The sequence below is a fragment of the Cryptomeria japonica genome, chromosome 6 (genome assembly GCF_030272615.1).
Source record: "Cryptomeria japonica chromosome 6, Sugi_1.0, whole genome shotgun sequence".
Lineage (NCBI taxonomy): Eukaryota > Viridiplantae > Streptophyta > Pinopsida > Cupressales > Cupressaceae > Cryptomeria > Cryptomeria japonica.
Window position 1 is genome coordinate 266,371,401 of NC_081410.1, and position 22,537 is coordinate 266,393,937.

A 22,537-nucleotide genomic window follows, 5' to 3' on the forward strand; every position below is an offset into this window, starting at 1 on the left:
CAAGGTGCTCCCGTAGCCCACAGCCAACCCTCGTGTCACCCTATCAGGACACAGGAACCCACTGATCACTCCTCCTAGCACTGTTGGTAGTGCTAATCCTGGAGCTGTCATGGTGTCCCATGCGACATGTCCTGCCCTCATATCCAGTCCTGGGTCTCGGAATACTCATCTCAGGGCATCCCTGTCTCCATCTTGATCATAGGGTACTAACTCCCCATTGATCGGTATCCTCATAATCCGGTATACATCCTCCAAGGTGACTGTCATCTCACCCATTGATAAATGAAACGTACAAGTCTCTGAGTGCCATCTCTTAGCTAGCTCAGTCAGCAAACCCATGTTCGCCTGAAACTCAAGCACATACAAAATGTGGCGTAAACCCATACCCTTAATGGCAGCTCTATCCTTGAATGTCAACTTTGGTCACAACCTCTGAGTCGATGGGAATCTCTCCTGTGACTCCACCATAGGCAAATACTCCTACAGTCAAGCAAATCAATCATGTCAGTCCTAGTAACACTCACTGTTCATCACAAAGTGTTGCTTCTATCCTAGTACAATCACTGTTCATCACAAAGTGTTGCTATCTATCCTAGTGGTACTCCCTGTTCATCACAAAGTACTACGTGTTTTGCACTCCCTGTTCATCACAAAGTGCTGCTCATATTTGCACTCCCTGTTCATCACAAAGTGCTGCTCATTTTGACACTCATTGTTCATCACAAAGTGTTGCTCATATTGGTACTCACTGTTCATCACAAAGTACTATGTCTTGGTACTCCCTATTCATCACAAAGTGCCTTGATCTATTCTATCCTAGGGCCTCTGCTTGAGTGTATCCTCTTGAGTAATTTCTTAATTGGCAACATATGTTCTATCACAGAATTGTCAATCCTAGCCCTATTTGCTAACCTAGTCTTCTCTAGAGGACCTGCTTGAGTGTATGCTCTCAGCAGCTTATCCAATCGACATCGTATGTTCATCACAGAATTGCTGATTTGACCTAGAAGACCCAAATTCACATTTTTGGACACAAACGTGCTTTCATGACATAAACGTGCTTAGAGACTGCATACACGCGCTTGCCTAGCACAGACGCGCCTGAAACACACAGACATGCCTATGCTCTGCATAGATGCGCTTAAAAGACACAAATGCCCCTACACAATGTAGACGCGATCACATCCTACATAGATGCCTTTTTCGGCACAGATGTGCCTGGCACAAACATAGATGCGCCTAGCCAGCATAGACGAGCCTGGCACCAGTATAGACACGCCTACACGTTTTGGACATTTTTGACATTATCCTAAAAGCACATTTATTGCACTACCTAGCATGTATTTATGACAACAATTAATGTGACAAAGTACAAGGAGGTTTTGTGGTACTTACCAACTCTCCTGCCTCTGCTGGCCTCTGAAATCGGCAAACGCGATCGAATCTGTGAACCATTTCCATTGCTGCTGACTAGTGCTGCTCTATCTCACTTTGCACTCTGATCTCTTGGATGTGTGGATGACAATGAGGATGTATTTCCTTCGTGGTCTATCTTATAGACTACCCTAGCCCTCATTTCCCGAGTCAGCCTTCATTATCCCGTGACTCTGTCACTCTATCCGGTTAGTCCATTCTAGCCTTTCTTTCTTATTGAGAGATTGTCTATGATCTTTTCACACATTTTCATCCAATCTCTCGAGGGGGCATATCATTCCCATCTTGGGGCAACTTTGTATCAGTTCATATTATCTTCTTTGAAACAACACGACAAGCCGCATTGTCTCAAAGAGGGGCAAAATGTAGACACCTAAAATTGTCCAGTCTAATTAAATAAATATCTTTATTTATTTAATTATCTTTAGCCTAATTCTTCTATTAATTAAATAAATCTTTATTTATTTAATTAATTCATTTATCCTCTTCTAGCCTTATTTCTCATTTAAATAAATACCTTTATTTATTTAAATTATCCTTTTCTTAAATTAAATAAATATTTTATTTATTTAATTGATCCCACTTCTTCTATTAATTAAATGAATCTTTATTTATTTAATTAATTCATTAACCTTTTCTACCCATGACACATGTCATTCATCTCTTAATTCATACACTACCTACCCCTTTCATTATTTTATTATTTTCTCTACCTACCCTCTAATCATCGTCGACCTCTTTTACACCTCTCAATCTTATCCCTCCATTTCTTATAGTGTCTTCTATATAAGGAGATGCTTCCTTCATTATCAATCCCCTCCTAACTAGTTGATCAATTGAGTACTTGACTACACTACGCTTTTCATATGCGATCCTACTTGCAACCACATTTCCGTTCTTTGTTGAGCTCTTGTGCACATAAAATCTGAGAGCAAATATATCAAGCAAGATCAATGGAGATAGGAAGAATGGAGATCCAAACCCTATTGGACATGTGATGGTATGATCTTTGTGATTTCATTTGATTTGCATTGTCTTAGGTAATCTTCATATGTTATGGTGGATCTTTGTTATTGTTAGGCTAGGGTTTTGTGGTTGAATTCATTTAGTCTTTCATCATTGTTGTATCCATTTTCACTGTAAACACCTCCAATAAATCTTTAAATCGTAAACCCTAACTATGTCTTATTTTGACCTTTAAGGCCTGATTTTGCATATCAAAACATCTTGAAATCAGCTGTAACTTTGGGATTCACTCTAACATCATCATATCTAATGACCCTGAAAATTTGGTGAAAAGTTGGTTGGACCATGTGCACTTTCATTTTTCTTGAAATTTCAAGGGCATAAATCTATGATATTATAATGCTTAACCCCAAGAAATTGGTGGGAAATTCAAATCTTAGGTCATCCTAAAGATGAAATTAAGATCTAGGGTTTCATACATAAGAGCTCTCTTTCTTTATTTAAAGGCATCTAATCTAATCTAAGAAAAAGGAGTTTTTGGCGAAAAGAGCTAGCGATCACAAGGATCCTTCTATGTAGTGAAGGAGAGGCTTATGTGGAGTCTTAAAAAACATTTATCAAGCATTCATCAAGTATTCATCAAGTATTCATCATCAATTAGGAGCCTTGAAGACATTGAAGAATAATAGGTCAAGCAGTTTATATCTTTCCCTTGGGGATTGGTATGGTTTCATGTTATTTTCATGTCTTTGTATGAGGTTCTTTACACTCATTTTCACATTTACATTGATGCTTTAGATAATTTATCATATTTGATTTAGAGAATTCTCATTTACATTTAAATTTATTTATATTTAGGGTTTACTCTCCAAAGCGTAGGGTAGCTCTAGTTTCTTATCTTTCTCATTTTAGGGTCTTACAAACACACAAGATTCCTGCACACACTATTTTACTATACAAATCAACTATTTGTTGAGGTGGAAATCACCAAAATAGGGGTTTGACTAAGGAAAAACCCTACATAGCCATCCAAACCCTCTCTTTTCCATTGTAGGTATAGGTGATGGTATGATGAAAGAATAAGGATCCAGTCAATTATTGAGAGGGGGGGAGGTGAATCAGTAGATAGAAAATTGACATAAAATTTCACCAATCTCAAAATCAACCTCTTTATGCAAACTCTAAACTGACTGGTTTAATAATGAACTTCAAATGTAATATTACTGATAAGTTAAACTGGTTGACTGTTATAATAGACTAACAGTAAATAATATCTGAAACTCACAAAACATTTTAACTGAATCATTCAAATACTTTACTAACATAAGTAAAACATATTTCAGATTGCTACCGGTTAACATAACATATGAAAGTGGATTTAGCAGTTAAGAAATTCAACCATAGTAAATATAACCACAAAAACATTCACCACTTGACACAATATTTTTGACGTGGAAACCCAAATGGGAAAAACCATGGTGGGGATGAATATCCACAAGTATTCTGATCTCTTATGAAGTTCACCTTGTTAGGATCCAAGCCTGTTAAAGATTTACAATAAGTCCTGTTAAGAACAGATCGTGTTAGGGACCACCGGGTTAAGGGATTTGATTATAATGCCCTATTAGAAGCAATACTTTGTAAGGAGTAACCTCGGTAGAGGATTTGAATCCAAGCCAATGGACCACCTGGTTAGAGGATTTGAATAACACTAAGCTTGTTAGAGCTTACCCAGTTAGGGGATTTAACTGCTGTAATTGTTAGAAAACAATAGGGGTTTGCTGATTTGTTTGAATAGCACTACACTTGCTTGTTCAGATCCTTTTCATGCTCCTATCTACCTTTACATAAACTGTAGATACATCATCTGGTTCAGAAACCACACTCTCACTGTCAACTACAAATTACCAACTCTTCAACAAAACAACTCATCGACCTTATAAACAAAACAATAGGTCGGTAACTTATCATAAATCTAATTCTCTCATAGAGATTACAAATAAATTGGTTCAAGTATGACTATTGGATTACATAATAATCACTGCACATCATTCAAGATATTCTCGACCGCTCCTTGATCACCACTTCATCGAACACTGCAACTCATCACGCGGTTTACATTACATGCAATGAACTTGCTCATTCCCAAGATAAAAACTGTTATCTCTACATGCCAAAAACCATTTGAAAATATTCTCATACAACATGCATATGTGCCATAATTATTACCGCTCATCATTAGATTATAAACCAATACAACCAATTCACCAAACTTCATCGGTTAGGGTTTATCATATCAATAGATAGGGTTTACCGGTCCATCTTTCAATTTCATAGCAATACCAGTTCCTCCAAAAATTCACCTACCGGTTGCAGTTCCCTTCACTAGCTCTTCCTACTGGTTAGAAAACAATATTATTATCGATTAATCGACATCAATGACAACATAACATTTCATTAATACAATCATCATGCAAATGCTAGCAATGTCCCCCTTTGGCATTGATGGTAATACAAGTATCAATATCATTAATTGCTATGATTGTGAACAGGAATCTTGGTTTACATTTTACCATGTACTCTCCTTCAACTGTCTTCATGTCTTTAGCTGGTAATTGGCTATAGATCAATCATATAATTCATCTCATATAGTTCTTCTCCCCCATAATCACATAGTTATTCTCCCCCTTTGAAAACAATGCCAAAGTGAAAGTAAAACATGCAATGTAAAATTTCATTGTTAAGCATCATCAATGCGCAACTTGATGCTCCCCCTATGGAATAACTCCACTCTACAACAATCCTGCTGTAAAATTTTGCAAGTAGCTCTAGGACTGATGTAATCTAAATCATGCTCAATTGACCTCATGGAGGGGTACAACCCCTAGTTGACTTCTAAGATACTCAAAAGTAGTCTTAGGCAAAGGTTTAGTAAATATATGTACAAGCTGCTCCTTGGTAGAAACATGCTCCAATATCACATTTTTACTTTGCACTTTTTCTCTCAAGAAATGATACAATTCAATATGCTTGGTTCATGCATGCAAAACAAGGTTCTTTGAAATATTTATGGCACTGGTATTGTCACATAATATCTTTACTGGATCTAAAAACTTCATCTTAAATCCTTCCAAAATGTGTTTCATCTAGATAGCCTAGGTACAATTCAAATAAGCTACAACATACTCAGCTTCAGTAGTAGACTGAGATATACAACTCTGCTTCTTGTTACTCCATGAAACAAGTCTTCCACCAAGAAAGAATGCTCCACCAGTTGTACTTTTCCTATCATCAACATTACCTGCCCAGTCTGCATCTGTATACACCTTCAAATCAAAGTTACCTGCATATGGATACCATAATTAATAGTCAATAGTACCTTTCAAATATCTGAATATCCTTTTAGTTTCTATCAAATGTGTTTCCTTTAGATTCTTCTGAAATCTAGCAACTAGACCAACTACATGAGCTATATCCAGTCTAATGTGAACAACATAGTGCAATTTACCAATCATTGACATGTACTCCTTTTCATCAACAGACGTGGCTTCATCTTCTTTAGACAATTTACAACTTGTAACCATTGGTATCCCAACTAGTTTACAATCACTTATTCCAAATGTTTTTAATACCTCTTTCACATATTTAGACTGTGTGATGAAAATACCACTCTTGATTTGCTGTATTTGCAAGCCTATTAATTTTTTTTATCTCTCCCACTAGAGAAATTTTAAAATCACTTTTCATTTCATTTCCAAAATCATTTCTCATGTCATCATTGCCTCCAAATATGATATCATCCACAAACACTTCACTAACCAGTATCTTATCTCCTTTAGATTTGAGATATATGTTGCTATCTTCACTGGTTCTCTGAAAACCTATCTTCATCAAGTGTGAATGAAGCCTCTCATACCATGCTCTCAGTGCTTGCTTTAATCCATATAGTCTCTTGTGCAATTTGCATATGATATCTTTTGCATAAGTCAAAGCATAACCATTTGGCTGCTCAATGTATACTTCTTCTTCCAGTATTCCATTCAAAAATGTTGACTTCACATCCATCTGATATACTTTGAATCCCTTATATGCTACAAATGGAAACAAAGTCTTGACACCTTCTAGTCTAACATCTAGTGCAAAATTCTCACCATAGTCTTCTCCTTCTTCTTGCGCATAACCTTTGCAAACTAATCTAGCTTTATTTTAGACTACTACTCCATCTTCATTCAGTTTGTTCTTGAATACCCACTTAGTACCTATTACATTTTTATTCACTAGTCTGGGTACTAGAGTCCATGCATTATTCTTCTCAATTTGATCAAGCTCCTCCTCCATATCTTTGATCCAACGATCATCTCCAAATGATTCCTTAGCAGTTCTAGGCTCAATAGTGGAGATCAAGCAAGAATTCTCTCTAATTCTTCTTCCGGTTAACACTCCAACATCCTTATCTCCAATAATTTGGTTAGGATTGTGATTAAGTCTCAGATACCTCAGAATAACATGATCACTACCTTCAGGTTCTTCTTCTTCATTATCATCATCTTCTTCTGTATCTACCTGTTCCGGTTGAACTGGTACAACAACATTCTCTTTACCAGTTTCATGTTTCATCGATTTTGGTTCCAAAAATAGAATGCAAGGATCTTCATCCTTTTTCTCCACACTGGTTTCCCCCGAGACTTCAGGATACTCATACAGTCAAACATCAACACTCTCAATAATTCTCTGTGTCTAGTTGTTGTAACATTTGTAGGCCTTACTCTTGGTGGAGCAACCAAGAAATATACCTTCATCACTTTTATCCTCAAACTTACTAACATAGTCACCTCTCTTAATAAAAAATTTACTTCCAAATATCTTGAAATAACTAACATTAGGTGATCTATCATACCAGTATGCATAAGGAGTCTTATCCTTACCTCTCTTTACCAATATCCAATTCATAGTGTAGATAGTTGTGCTAATAGCTTCTCTCCATAATTTTTTTTCTACACCTCCTTGTATCAACATCATTCTAGCAGCTTCAACAACTGACTGATTGTTCCTCTCTACAATACCATTATGCTATGGTGTCCTTGGTGCAGAAAGTTGTCGTTTGATACCATTTTCTTCACAATATCTAGTGAATTCCTTCGAAGTAAATTCACCACCTTGATCAGTCCTCGGACACTTTATCTTCTTGCCACTTTCCTTTGTAGCTAAGGCCTTGAATGCCTTGAACTTACTAAATGCTTTTGTTTTATCCTTCAAGAATTTGACCCACAACATTCTTGATCATCATTAGTGAAGATCCTAAAATATCTATCACCTTGAATACTTTTGGTCCTTATTGGTCCACAGAGGTCTGTATGAACCAAATCTAATAAATGTTCCACTGAAAAAGATTTGCTCTTAAAAGTTGAGGATGTCATCTTTCCTAACTGACATTCCTTACACAGAGCATTAACCAGTTTGTCCAATTGAGGCAAACCTCTCACTGTCTTGGACTTGCTCACTTTAACAATGTTATCAAAATTTATACGACAAAATCTCCTATGCCAAAGCCAACTATCATCTACTTTAGCAATTAAATAGTTGTTGACTTTAGGATTCAAGTGAAACAAGTTACCTTTAGTTTTCTTTCTGGTTGCAATCAATTCACCTTTGCTCCCATAGATTTTGCCGATTCCATTCTTAAACTCCAATGGATATCCTTTGTCATTGAGTTGAGAAACACTTAAAAGATTGCGCTTTAGTCCTTCAACCTAGTAGACATCATCTGCACTACTCTTTCCATTAAGAGAAATAGTTCCCTTACCTTTTACCATGTAGGGTGAGTCATTACCAAATCTCATAACTCCTCCATCAAATTCCTTCAAGGTAAGAAATTTTCTCCAATCACCGGTCATGTGAGGTAAACAACAACTATCAATGATCTAATCATCAGAATTATCCATGCAAGAAACTAATGATTTTTGATCAGATGTCTCCTCTTTAATGGATACAAAGACAATGTCTTCATTAGCATCACCCTCAGATTCCTCATCAGTGATACCACCATCAACTGCAATAAGACAATCTCTTTTTCCTTTTCCCTTGTACTTCTTGAACTTCTCATTCTTATGCTCATTATCACCATTAGGACAATTAGAAGCAATGTGTCCAATCTTGTTGCATACAAAACATTTCAAAGGTAATTTACCTCTGTACTTATCAATACCTCTGGGCAACCACTTGGCCAACAATGCTTCAAGCTCAACCAAACTAGCTTCATCATCAACTTCCCTATCGGATCTAGATTCATAGCTATGACTGACATGTTTACTTTTCCTCATAGAAGGGTTATAAACTGAAGCTCTAAATGCATATTTAGATTTCTGAACACTACCATCATAACCATTTAATTCAAAAGAAGTAAGCTTACCAATGATGGATTCAAGGGTTAACTTAGTTTTGTCAATAGACTTTAGCTCCTGAATGGCTGCAACTCAAATAACGTAGACCGGTAGAAGGTTTCTCAACACCTTATTAATTACTGTGGCATCCTCCACTTTACCACCAACACTCTTGATCTCACCAACTATCTCTTTTATCCTTTGACCATACTATTGGATATTTTCACCTTCACCCATCCGCATGTCATCAAATTTTCCTCTTAGACTCTCTTCTTTGGCATGATGGTATGATGAAAGAATAAGTATCTGGTAGATTATTGAGAGGGGGGGGGGTGAATCAGTAAATAGAAAAATTGATACAAACTTCCAATCTCAATCTCAATCACACAAAGTAAAATTATCAAATAAAATACCACTATAAATAATCATAATAAAATCCGGTTGACTGTTACAACAACTTAACAGTAAACAACATTAAACTTGTAAACATCCAAATACTTTATCATATGTCAACACATTCCATTTCTTAAAGCTTTTGGTTATAATGCCTTATCAGAATAGTTAAGTAGTTAATCAAATCAACCATAAGATCATAACCACAAATACATTCACCACATGACACAAGTATTTTTGACTTGGAAACCCAAATAGGTAAAAACCATGGTGAGATGGGAATAACAAGATAATAACAAGATAATAACTGAACTCTTCTGAAGTTTGTGCTGTTAGGAGCCAAGCCTATTAAAGCTTTTATAAAAGTCCTATGAAGAACTGATCCTGTTAGGAATCACCCGGTTAAGGGATTGACTACAAATGCCTTGTTAGAAGCAAATACCTTGTAAGGAGTAACCTCAGTAGAGGATTTGAAAATCCAATCTAATGGATCACCTTGTTAGAGGATTTAATAAGTAACCAAGCTTGTTAGAGCTTACCTAGTTAGGGGATTTGAATTCTGCTGTAATTGTTAGAGAACAATAGGAGTTTGCTTGATCTGTCTGAATAGCACTACACTTACTTGATCATATCCTTTTAAGCTTCTATCCGCCTTTACTCAAACTACATACTCCTTATCTGGTTTGGCAACCACACACTCAACTGATTTCTGCCAAATCTTGCCAACACTAAACAAAACAACTTCATCAACCTTAAATACAAATCAATTAGGTCGGTAACACAACAAAAAACTAATTCTCACATGGAGATTACAAACAAGTCGGTACAAGAATGGCTGTTGGATTTCAGAGAAATCTCTACACATCAATTAAGTAAACCTCAACCACTCCTTGATTATCGCTTCATTGAGCTCAGTAACTCATCACGTTCTTTGCATTAGATGCAATAAATTTTTCTCATTCCCTAGACAAACAAACATGCCAAAACATTTTGAACTTCTCTTCATACAATGACCACAGGTGTCATCATCATTACTGCTCAACATCAGATCATAAACCAACATAACCAATTCAACAACCTTAATCAGTTAGGGTTTAACAAAAATAATTGGTAGGGTTTACCGGTTACATTAGATATATATGGTTTAACCTTTTATATTGGTTACCGATTCAACTCACAATCTTACATACTGGTTTACAATGTGCTTCACAAAGCTCTTCCTACTGGTAGCAAGACAATATCAACAATATTAGCAATATCATTACTAGATAATTAACATCAATGACAACATAACATATCATTAATGCAATCTTCATGTGAATGCCAACAATCTCCCCCTTTAGCATTGATGGCAATACAAATATCAACACCATGGATTGCTACTGAGATTGTGAATAAGAATCTAGGTTTACATTACCAAGTATTCACATGCTCTCTCTGTCTTCAGTCTGTCACTGGTTTTCCTTCAGTTAATTCTTCTCCCCCTTTGATAGCAATGCCAAATCAAAAGTAAAACATGTAATGTCAAATTTCACTATGCATCAACAACATACTGCAACTTGATGCCCCCCCTATGGAATACATCCACTACTACACCAATCCTTGTAAAATTCTGCAAGTAGTTCAGGGACTGATGCAATCAACATCATGCTCAACTAATCTCATGAAGGGATACAACCCGTAGTTGACTTCTAAGATACTCAAATGTAGTCTTAGGTATAGGTTTGGTAAAAATATCTGCAAGCTACTCCTTGGTAGAAACATGCTCTAAGATAACATCTTTTCTCTGCACTTTTCCCCTCAAGAAATGATACTTCAATGTGCTTGGTTCATGCGTGCAAAACATGATTCTTGGAAATATTTATGACACTTTTATTATCACATAAAATCTTTATAGGTTCTGAAATCTTCATCTTAAGACCTTCCAAAATGTGCCTCATCCAAATAGCCTATGTGCAATTCATATAAGCTGCAACATACTCAGCTTGAGCAGTAGATTGTGAAGTACAACTTTGCGTTTTACTACTCCATGAAACAAGCCTTCCTCCAAGAAAAAGTGCTCCATCGATTGTGCTTTTTTGGTCATCAACATTTCCTTCCCAATCAACATCTATGTATACCTTCAAATCAAAGTTTCGGCCAAATGGATACCATAATTAATAGTCAACAGTACCTTTCAGGTATCTAAAAATTCTTTTCGTTGCTATCAAATGTGTTTCCTTAGGATTCTTCTGGAATCTAGCAACTATGCCAACCGCATGGGCTATGTCTGATCTGCTAAGAACAACATAGTGCAATTGCCAATCATTGACATGTATTCTTTCTCATCAATAGACTTAGATTCATCTTCCTTAGATAACTTGCAACCTGTAACTAGTGGTGTCCCAACTAGTTTATAGTCACTCATGCCAAATATCTTCAAAACCTCTTTCACTTACTTAGACTGTGTAATGAAAATACCATTCTTCATTTGTTGTATCTGCAAGCCTATACATTTTTTTATTTTCCCTACTAAAGACATTTCAAACTCATTTTTCATTTCATCTGCAAAACCATTGCTCATGACATCATTACCTCCAAATATGATATCATCAACAAATACTTCACTGACCAGTATTTCATCTCCTTCAAACTTGAGATATATGTTACTATCATCACTGGTTCTCAAAAAGCCTATCTTCATCAGATGTGTATGAAGTCTTTCATACTATGCTCTAGGTGCCTGCTTTAATCCATATTAAACCTTATGCAATCTACATACCATGTCTTTCTCATCAGTCAAAGCATAACCATCTAGATTCTCTATGTATACTTACTCTTCCAATATCCCATTAAAAAATGTAGACTTAACATCCATTTGATATACCTTGAACTACTTATCGACTGCAAATGCAAGTAAAGTTCTGACACATTCTAGTCTTGCCGTTGGTACAAAAGTTTCACCATAATCTTCTCCTTCTTCTTGTGCATAACCCTTGCAAACCAATCTTGCCTTGTTGCAAACTACAACACCATCTTCATTCAACTTGTTCCTGTATACCCATTTAGTAGCTATAACATTCTTATTTACTGGTCGGGGTACTAGGTTCCAAGTGTCGTTCTTCTCAATTTGATCCAATTCCTCCTCCATAGCTTTAACCCAATGATCATCACCAAATGCCTCCTTAGAAGATCTTGGTTCAATGGTGGAGATCATGCAAGAATTATCTCTGATTATTCTCCTATTTAGTACTCCAACATCCTTATCTCCAATGAAATGTTTAGGATTGTGATTCAGTCTCACATATCTAGGAATAACATGATCATTATCTTCAAGTTTAGCTTCTTTGTTATCATCATCTTCTTTTGAATTTATCTATTCCAGTTGAACAAGTGCATCAGAATTTGCTTTGCCGGTTTCAGATTTCACAATTTATGGTTCCAAAAACAAAATGCAAGGATCTTCATCCTTTTTCTCTGAACTGGTTCCTTGTGAGACTTCAGGAAATTCATCCACTCGAACATTAGCACTCTCAACAATTCTCTGTGTCTGGTTGTTAAAATTTTTTTAGGCCTTACTCTTGGTGGAATAGACAAGAAATATACCTTCATCACTTTTAGCCTCAAATTTGCTAATATAATCACCTCTCTTAATAAAAAATTTGCTTCCAAATATCTTAAAATAGCTAACATCAGGTGATATTTCATACCAATATTCATAGGGAGTCTTTTCCTTACTTCTCTTTATTAGAACTCGGTTCATTTTGTAGACAGTTGTGCTGATAGCTTCTCTCCAAAAGGTTTTCGCTACACCTCCTTGTATCAACATTATCCTAGAAGCTTCAACAACTGACCGGTTGTTTCTTTCTGCGATACCATTCTGTTGTGGTGTCCTTGGTGTAGAAAGATACCGTTTAATACCATTCTCTTCACAATCCCTAGTGAATTGCTCAGAAGTAAATTCACCACCTTGATATGTCCTTAGGAATTTTATCTTCTTACCATTCTCCTTCTCAGCTAAGGCCCTGAATGCCTTGAACTTACCAAAATCTTCAGTCTTGTCTTTCAAGAATGTGACCCACATAATCCTTAAGAAATCATCAGTGAGAATCATGAAATATCTATCACCTTGAATTCTTTTTGTTCTTATTTGTCCACAAAGATCTGTATGAACCAAATCTAAGAAGTGCTCTGCTAAAAAGGATTTGCTTTTGAAAGTTGAAGAAGTCATCTTTCCTAACTGACATTCTTTGCAAAGAGCATTAACTGATTTGTCTAACTGAGGCAAACCTCTCACTGTCTTGGATTTACTCACTTTAATAATGTTTTCAAAGTTTATATGACAAAATCTCCTATGCCAAAGCCAACTATCATCTATTTTGGAAATAAAACAGTTGCTAACTTTAGAATTAAGGTGAAACGTGTTACCTTTAGTTTGTTTCCCCGTTGCATTCAATTCACCTTTGTTGTCAAATATTTTGCACATCCCATTTTTAAACTCTAGTGGGTATCCTTTGTCATTGAGGTGTGCCACACTCAAAATATTATGCTTTAGTCCTTCTACCCAATAGACATCATCTGCACTGCTCTTCCCATTAAGAGAAATAACTGCTTTACTTTTAACCATGTAGGGTGAGTCATTGCTAAATCTAACAACACCGCCATCAAATTTCTTCAAGGAAAAAAATTTCTCCGATCACCGGTCATATGATGTGAACAACCACTATCAATGATCCAATCATCAGAGTTATCCATCTTGGATACTAATGCCTTCTAGTCTCACATCTCTTCCTTAATAGCTACAAACACAATATCTTCACTAGCATCACCATCAGATTCTTCATCAGTGATACCATTATCAATAGAAATAAGACAATCTCTCTTGCCTTTTCCCTTATACTTCTTGAATTTATCTCTCTTGTGTTCATTTTCACTATTAGGACAATTAGCCGCTATGTGACCAATCTTGTTGCATGCAGAACATTTTAAAGGTAATTTACCTCTATATTTACCAGTACCTCTAGGAAACTGTTTTGCCAACAATACTTCAAGTTCCACTAATCTGTCTTCATCATCAACATCTCTGCTAGATTTGGATTCATAACCATGACTAGTATCTCTACATTTTCTCACAGATGGGTTAGAAACATAAGCTCTAAATGTAGACTCAGATTTCTTTACACTACTCATAACTATTTAATTCAAAAGAAGTTAGCTTGCCAATGATGGAGTCAAGAGTTACCTTAGTTTTGGCAATGGACTTCAGCTCCTGAATAGCTGCAACTCGGATAGCATAGACCGGTAGAAGGGTTCTCAGTACCTTACTGATCACTGTGGCATCTTCCACTTTCCCTCCTGTACTCTCAATTTCACCAACTATCTCTTTTATCCTTTGACCATAATGCTGGATATTCTCACCTTCAGTCATCCTCATGTCATCAAACTTTCCTCTTAGACTCTCCTCTTTAGCAATCTTAACATGTTCATCATCGCTATAAATCTCTTCAAATTTTTTCCATACCTCATATGCAGTTTCAAGACCATGAACATCTACATATTCAACATCAGACAAGGAACTGATAATAGCCTCCAATGCTTGATGATTTTCTTGTTGTTCTTTCTTCTGATTATTGGTCAGAATCCCAATAGGTGCAATATATCTAGTATCTACATGATCCCAATACTGACTTCCCAGACTCTTGATGTAAATTTTCATTGTATCACTTCATATCCTATAGTTTTCTCTGTTGAACTTCGGACCTTCCTTCTTCATCATGATCTAGTAGATCTTTTCCTCAAGCTGTTAGTCTTAGACCTTAGGGGACCTAAGATTCTCTGTTACCAATTGATGGTATGATGAAAGAATAGGTATCTAGTAGATTACCGAGAAAGGGGGGGGGGGTGAATCAGTAAATAGAAAAATTGATACAAACTTCCAATCTCAATCTCAATCAACAAAGTAAACTTATAAAATGAAATACCACTATAAATACTCATAATAAAAGCCGGTTGACTGTTACAACAACTTAACATTAAACAACATTAAACTTGTAAACATCCAAATGCTTTATCATATGTCAACACATTCCATTTCTCAAAGCTTCTGGTTATCATGCCTTATCAGAATAGTTAAGTAGTTAATCAAATCAACCATAAGATCATAACCACAAAAACATTCACCACATGACACAAGTATTTTTGACTTGGAAACCCAAATAGGTAAAAACCACAGTGAGATGGGACTCACAAGATAATATCTGAACTATTCTAAAGTTCACCCTGTTAGGAGCTAAGCCTGTTAAAGCTTTTACAAAAGTCCTATTAAGAACTGATCCTATTAGGAATCACCCGGTTAAGGGATTGACTACAAATGCCTTGTTAGAATAAAATACCCTGTAAGGAGTAACCTCATTAGAGGATTTGAAAATCCAATCTAATGGATCACCTTGTTAGAGGATTTAATAAGTAACCAAGCTTGTTAGAGCTTACCCGATTAGGGGATTTCAATTTTGCTATAATTGTTAGAGAACAACACAAGTTTGATTGATCTGTCTGAATAGCACTACACCTGATTGATCAAATCCTTTTAAGCTTCTATCTTCCTTTACTCAGATTGCAGACTCATTATTTGGTTTGGCAACCACACACTCAGTTGTTTTCTACCAACTCTTGCCAACACTAAACAAAACAACTTCATCAACCTTAAATACAAATCAATTAGGTCGGTAAAACAACAAAAACCTAATTCTCACATCGAGATTACAAACAAGTTGGTATAAGTATGACCGTTGGATTTCATAGCAATCTCTACACATCAATTAAGAAAACATCAACCGCTCCTTGATTACCGCTTCATCGAGCTCAGTAACTCATCATGCGCTTTGTATTAGATGCAATACATTTTTCTCATTCCCTAGACAAACAAACATGCCAAAATATTTTGAACTTGTCTTCATACAATGACCATACGTGTCACCATCATTACCGCTCAACATCAGATCATAAACCAATATAACTAGTTCAACAACCTTAATCGGTTAGGGTTTAACAAAAATAATTGGTAGGGTTTACCAGTTACATTTCATAGATAATGTTTAACCTTTTACATTGGTTACCGGTTCAACTCACAAACTTACATACTAGTTTACAATTTCCTTCACAAAGCTCTTCCTACCAGTTACAAGACAATATCAACAATATCAGCAATATCTCTACCAGATAATTGACATCAATGACAACATATCATATCATTAATGCAATCTTCATGCAAATGCCAACATGAAAATCTTCACATGCTCATCACCGCTATAGATCTCTTCAAGTTTCTTCCATACCTCATAGGCAGTCTCCAGACCATGGATAACTACATACTCTGCATCATACAAAGAACTGATAATGGCCTCTAGTGCTTGATTTTTTTCTTGTTGCTCTTTCTTCTAATCATCAATCATAATCCTAGTAGGTGCAACATATTGAGTACCAACATGTTCCCAGTATTGACTTCCTAGACTCTTGATATAAATTTTCATTCTATCACTCCATATTCTGTAGTTCTCTCTATTAAACTTCAGACCTTCCTTCTTCATCATGTTCAACAAGATCTTTACCTCAAGCCGTTAGGCTTAGACCTTAGAGGACCTGAAATGCTCTGATACCAATTGATGGTATGATGAAAGAATAATGATTCGGTCAAGTACTGAGAGGGGGGGTTGAATCAGTAGATAGGAATCTGACATAAACTTTCACCATTCTCAAAATCAACCTCTCAATGCAAACTCTAAATTGACTGGTTTAAATACTGAACTTCAAATGCAATATTACTGATAAGTTAAACCGGTTGACTGTTATAACAAACTAACAGTAAGACATCTTTGAAACTCACAAAACATTTTAACTGAATCATTCAAATACTTTAATGACATAAGTAAAACATATTTCAGATTGTTGTCAGTTAACATATCATATCAAAGTGGATTTAGCAGTTAAGCAATTCAACCATAGTAAACATAACCACAAAAACATTCACCACTTGAACAATATTTTTGACATTGAAACCCAAATGGGAAAAATTACAGTGGGGATGAATACCTACAAGTATTCTGAACTCTTCTGAAGTTCTTCCTGTTAGGAGCCAAGCCTGTTAAAGCTTTACAATAAGTCTTGTTAAAAACAAATCCTGTCAGGGACCACCCGGTTAAGGGATTGACTATAATCCCCTATTAGAAGTAACACTCTATAAGGAGTAACCTCAGTAGAGGATTTGAATAACACTAAGCTTGTTAGAGTTTCCTCAGTTAGGGGATTTAACTGTTGTAATTGTTAGAAAACAACAGGAGTTTGCTGATCTGTTTGAATAGCACTACACTTTCTTGTTCAGATCCTTTTCATTCTCCTATCTGCCTTTACACAAATTGTAGATGCATCATCTGGTTCAGGAACCACACTCTCACTATCAACTACAAATTGCCAACTCTTCAACAAAACAACTCATCGACCTTATAAACAAAACAATAGGTTGGTAACTCATCACAAACCTAATTCTCTCATAGAGATTACAAAAAAATTGGTTCAAGTATGACGTTGGATTACATAATAATCATTGCACATCATTCAAGATATCCTCGACCGCTCCTTGATCGTCGCTTCATCAAACATTGTAACTCATCACGCAGTTTACATTACATGCAATGAACTTGCTCATTCCCAAGATAAAAATTGTTATCTCTATGCACCAAAAACTATTTGAAACTCTTCTCATACATCATGCATACATGTCATAATCATTACCACTCATCATTAGATCATAAACCAATACAATCGATTAACCAAACTTCATCGATTAGGCTTTATCATATCAATAGGTAGGGTTTACCAGTTAATCTTTCCATTTCATAGCAATACCAGTTCCTCCACAAATTCACCTACTGGTTGCAGTTCCCTTCACTAGCTCTTCCTACTAGTTAGAAAACAATATTATTACTGATTAATTGACATCAATGACAACATAACATTTCATTAATGCAAACATCATGCAAATGCGAACAATAGGTACTTGGGAGACTTTCAGGATCAGCAGAAGACACTGGGACAATTGCAAGCCTTATAACTTCCCTAAAACCATCAAGGATAGGGGCATTGCATCTTGGTCCTTCCCAGGATAGAGGCATCGCACCTTGGTCCCCCCACTTTCAGTTGATTTTCAATAGGGTGGTATCTCAGAACCTTCAGTTTGCAAGCTCTCATTTGCAGTCCTGTGTCAGACAGAACATGACCAGAGCGTGGCACTCTTGTCTAGGTCAGTTTGGCTCATTTTTCAACACTAGGTACACATTCAAATTCCTCCGCCTTCTTGACTTTCAATTCCCAGTTTCAGATTTGCAAGTTTCTACAATTTCAGTTCATATATGCTTCATTATTTATCTCCTAGTCTATTTGACCAATCATATCCTATTTTGCACATCTTTTCTTCATATACAACAAGAGGAATAGAAACCCTAAGAGATAATCCTTGGCTCTCTCTTTCTCACAAGCAGTAGCCAAAGTGAGCTATCTCCCTAGGCTCTTTCATATTCCCAATGTGTTGGCAAAAGTGGGATTAGGTCCTAGTCACCCGATCTCGCTTTTTACCCTCCACACAAGGAATGGTTCAAAACATCCTAAAATTTTATGAAACACTCCAAAAATAGAAGACAAAAACAAAAAGGTCCTTGAGCCATCCTGACCACTCTATATAACTTAGTGACATCATCGAGTAAAATAGGAACATGTTCAAAGATAAATCAATGAAAGATAAGATGCACAAATCCAAACAAGTCAAACAACCATTTTCATCTTGTTGTCAAAGTTGAGAATGTTTTTTTTTGATGATAGGACGATCATGCTGTTTGGTTTCATGGAATGTAGTACTTCGTCTAAGACATGACACAATCTGGTTTCAAGTATACTACACCCTGTATAAGACCCATGATAATGTTGACAAAGGACCAATGATATTGATGTTGATTGATTGAAAAGTTCATCTGTTAATACATGTTTCTTAAGCTCAATGTTTTATTGTGTTATCTATTCGATTTCTGCTCAAATGTCTATCTATGTACAAAAGAGCCAATTTATTTATGAAATGAAAATGATTGTTTTTGGATTTTGATGTTTTCCAATTTTTAGGGTTTTGAAGTTTTTTATTTTTTTGTATTTTGTTCAAGACTTTTTACAATGTTTTTGGATTATTTCAGAATGTTTTTACAATTCTTTTGGATTATTTCAGGATGTTTTTACAAATTTTTTGGATTATTTCAGGATGTTTTTTGATGTTTTTGGATTATTTCAAGACATTTTATGAATGTTTTTGGTATTATTTCAGGACATTTTTCAATTTTAGTGATTTATTTAGGACATTTTTTTTCATTTTTATGGATTTTGCCCTAGTGTCTAGCAAGGCAAGGAATAGGATGAATGGATAAACAAGCTTGCTAAAATGTTGGTGGATAGAGGGAAGACAAAGGCTATTTAGTATGGAGACAAAGAAGATTAAATTTCCAAGGGCTATCACACGATGGGATAGGGGATTGGATATGATAATGTAAAGCAATGACATGGCATGAGGGGAATGTCAAGAGATTTTTGAAACCATTTTTTTTTTGTATTTTACGTCCTTATGTCAGATCAAGATCAAGGGATAGATAAGAGTGTATGTATAGTTATAGGATATGGATATGATAAGAAAGATAAAAAATGGATAAGGGATATGGACTGAAGGTTGCGATAGGCTAAGGGATAGTAGTAGAAGGTTGCAATAAGCCAAGGAATATGGACGAAAGGTTGTAGTAAGCCAATGGATAAACACCAAAAGCTTTGATAGACTAGAAGCTACGAATAGGATGCATGATGGTCATGAAGATCCTCAACCTTGTCAAGATCAAAGGTGGAAAAGGGAATATGGACATGAGGGATGATAGCATAATGAAACCTCCCCCCAAGTGTGGAATGCAAGAAGTTCATAGATTACGCATGACACTTGTTTGCTAGGTTTTCATCATGGTACTTGCCCATGGCACTTGTTTGCCAGGTTTTCACGAGAGGACAAATTATTTTTTTTTTATTCTTTTTTTTTTTCCAATTTTTCCTTTTTAATTTTTTTTTGACTTTTAAAATTTTTTAGCAGAAAATGGACACATGATAGGGGATGTAAGAAGGACTCAAGAATCTTATTGTTTGGATAGTAGCCTTGAAAAATGGACCATGACCTTTAAAAGTATGCTCAAAGACATTGGTAGGATAATGGCATGGAAATGAGATGGGACTATGGCAATGATTTATGCAAAGGATTAGATAGGATGAATGAAAGGATGGAACATATGCATTGGATATTGGAAAAATTGGGCTTGAGTGGATGGAAATGTTGGGAAGATCAACATTGGCACACATCTTGAGGGGTGTTAGACTGATGGATAAAAAATGGATTTTGGATATTGAGATTTTGATGGAGGAATAGCCAAGTATTTTGGGACATGAGGACCCAAAATGGATAAAGGAGGTGATTGAGGAATATATTTTGAAGATTTGGATGGAGGAATAAAAATTTTGGATTCCATTTTTTATTCTTCCTTACACTCTTGTGCTTCAAGGAGCCTCTTGGGAATCCACATGGTTTTTGATTTTTCATTCTTTTGTGGTTCCTTGGAACACATTGCTTGCACAAGGGATTTTGGAACCCATATATCTTTTGACTTTTCTTTATTTTGCTCATTGGTCTTTTGTGGCCTTTTGGATATTTCTTTTTTCTTTATGGATCATATTGTTCCCTGTTTTGACATGTCGATTAGATTGGACATGTTGATCCTTGAATACATGTGGATTGCTTGACTTATGAATTTTATGCTTGGAATCAAAATTGCTTGGAGGGGGAAAGGAATGTATGAATGCATAAGAATGATATGGAGGTATTTTGGATGGATGGAAGGTGATCAAGGATGTGTGCCTTTTCTGACCTTACATAAGGGATGAAGGGATATAAGGACCTAAAATGGATGGAAGGAATGAAGGGGAAGGTGTATATTTGGAATTACGTTTGGTAGGAATACCAACTTCTCAAGGAATGTCACTGAGGCCATGACCATTAGGATTTTGTTTAATATGGAGGGGTTCTTACTTGATAAAGTTGAGCTCTTTGCCTTTATGAATATTTTGACACATAGGATAATATTTTCTTTGGGAAGAAGAAGCGAGTCCATTATGAGGTGGATATGAAATGATAGGAATGACGAGATCATGAAGTGGATCAGACTGTACCAAAGTGGAGGAACCCATTGTGCATATAGGGGGTTAATAAACATCTTGAACCAACATGTTAGGATCATGAGGGGGGTCAGGATCATGTGGGGGATCAAGATCAATGGAAGGCTCTTCATGACATGGAGTGGAAGGAATAATGGGTTCATCAAAATAAATGAAATCTTGGAGTGTATATGGAGGATTAGGACATGGATATGGAGGAATGGTAGATTATTCTGGAGGATCTAAAGGGATAATTTGATCTTGACAAGGAGGAAGATCATTGGATTCCTCTTTAAATGTGATTTTCTCTTGGGTTTCAATGGGATCACTAGAAAATATGGAAGGGATATCTTGATCTTTCTCAGGGAGTAGAATGTCAATGGGACTTGAAAATGTATTATATTCTTGGATAGGATGGACAAGAATAGGGGGATCATCATGAGTGTCTCAGAAGATGGGATCTTGGTCAACAATTGAATGGGATGATAATATTCTAGGATCTTGATCTTGATTTGTTTTAAGACTCATTTCTTCATGCTCTAAACCATCCTCTTGAAATGGGGTTGGACTTTGAACTTGCATGGGGGATTCTGAGAAGGAATCAATTCTTTGACATGAGGGAGATGGAATTTGAATGGGATCCTCTAAAATAGGTTTGATGGGAAATGAAGCACATGGTGGCATTGGGTCTATCATTTCTAAATAGTACAAGGGATTGGTATAAAGATATAGATTATCGTGTATTTTTGTTGTAGACGACCCTTGGTAGGATGCGTTATTTTATGTATCATTTGATGAGGATGATATGGGAGGTTCTTGCAAATTTTTAAAAGGTGTAGGAATAGATGCCACTGGAGAGTCAATTTCCTTATGGGGGGATGCACCATTGCTAGACATAGGTGCACAATTTTGATCTTTCTCAGAAAAATCACTTAGGACTCTCTTTAAGAGATTTTTAATAGAACCACCTTTCTTTGGAGACACATTTGAATCCTTGTGAGGTTTTGACATGGTTGGGTTTTATTTTTGATTTATTTGAAAAGTATTTGGTTTTGATTTGGTGTTAGACTTTGATCTTGAATTGGTTTTTGGTTGAATGAGATTGGATTTTG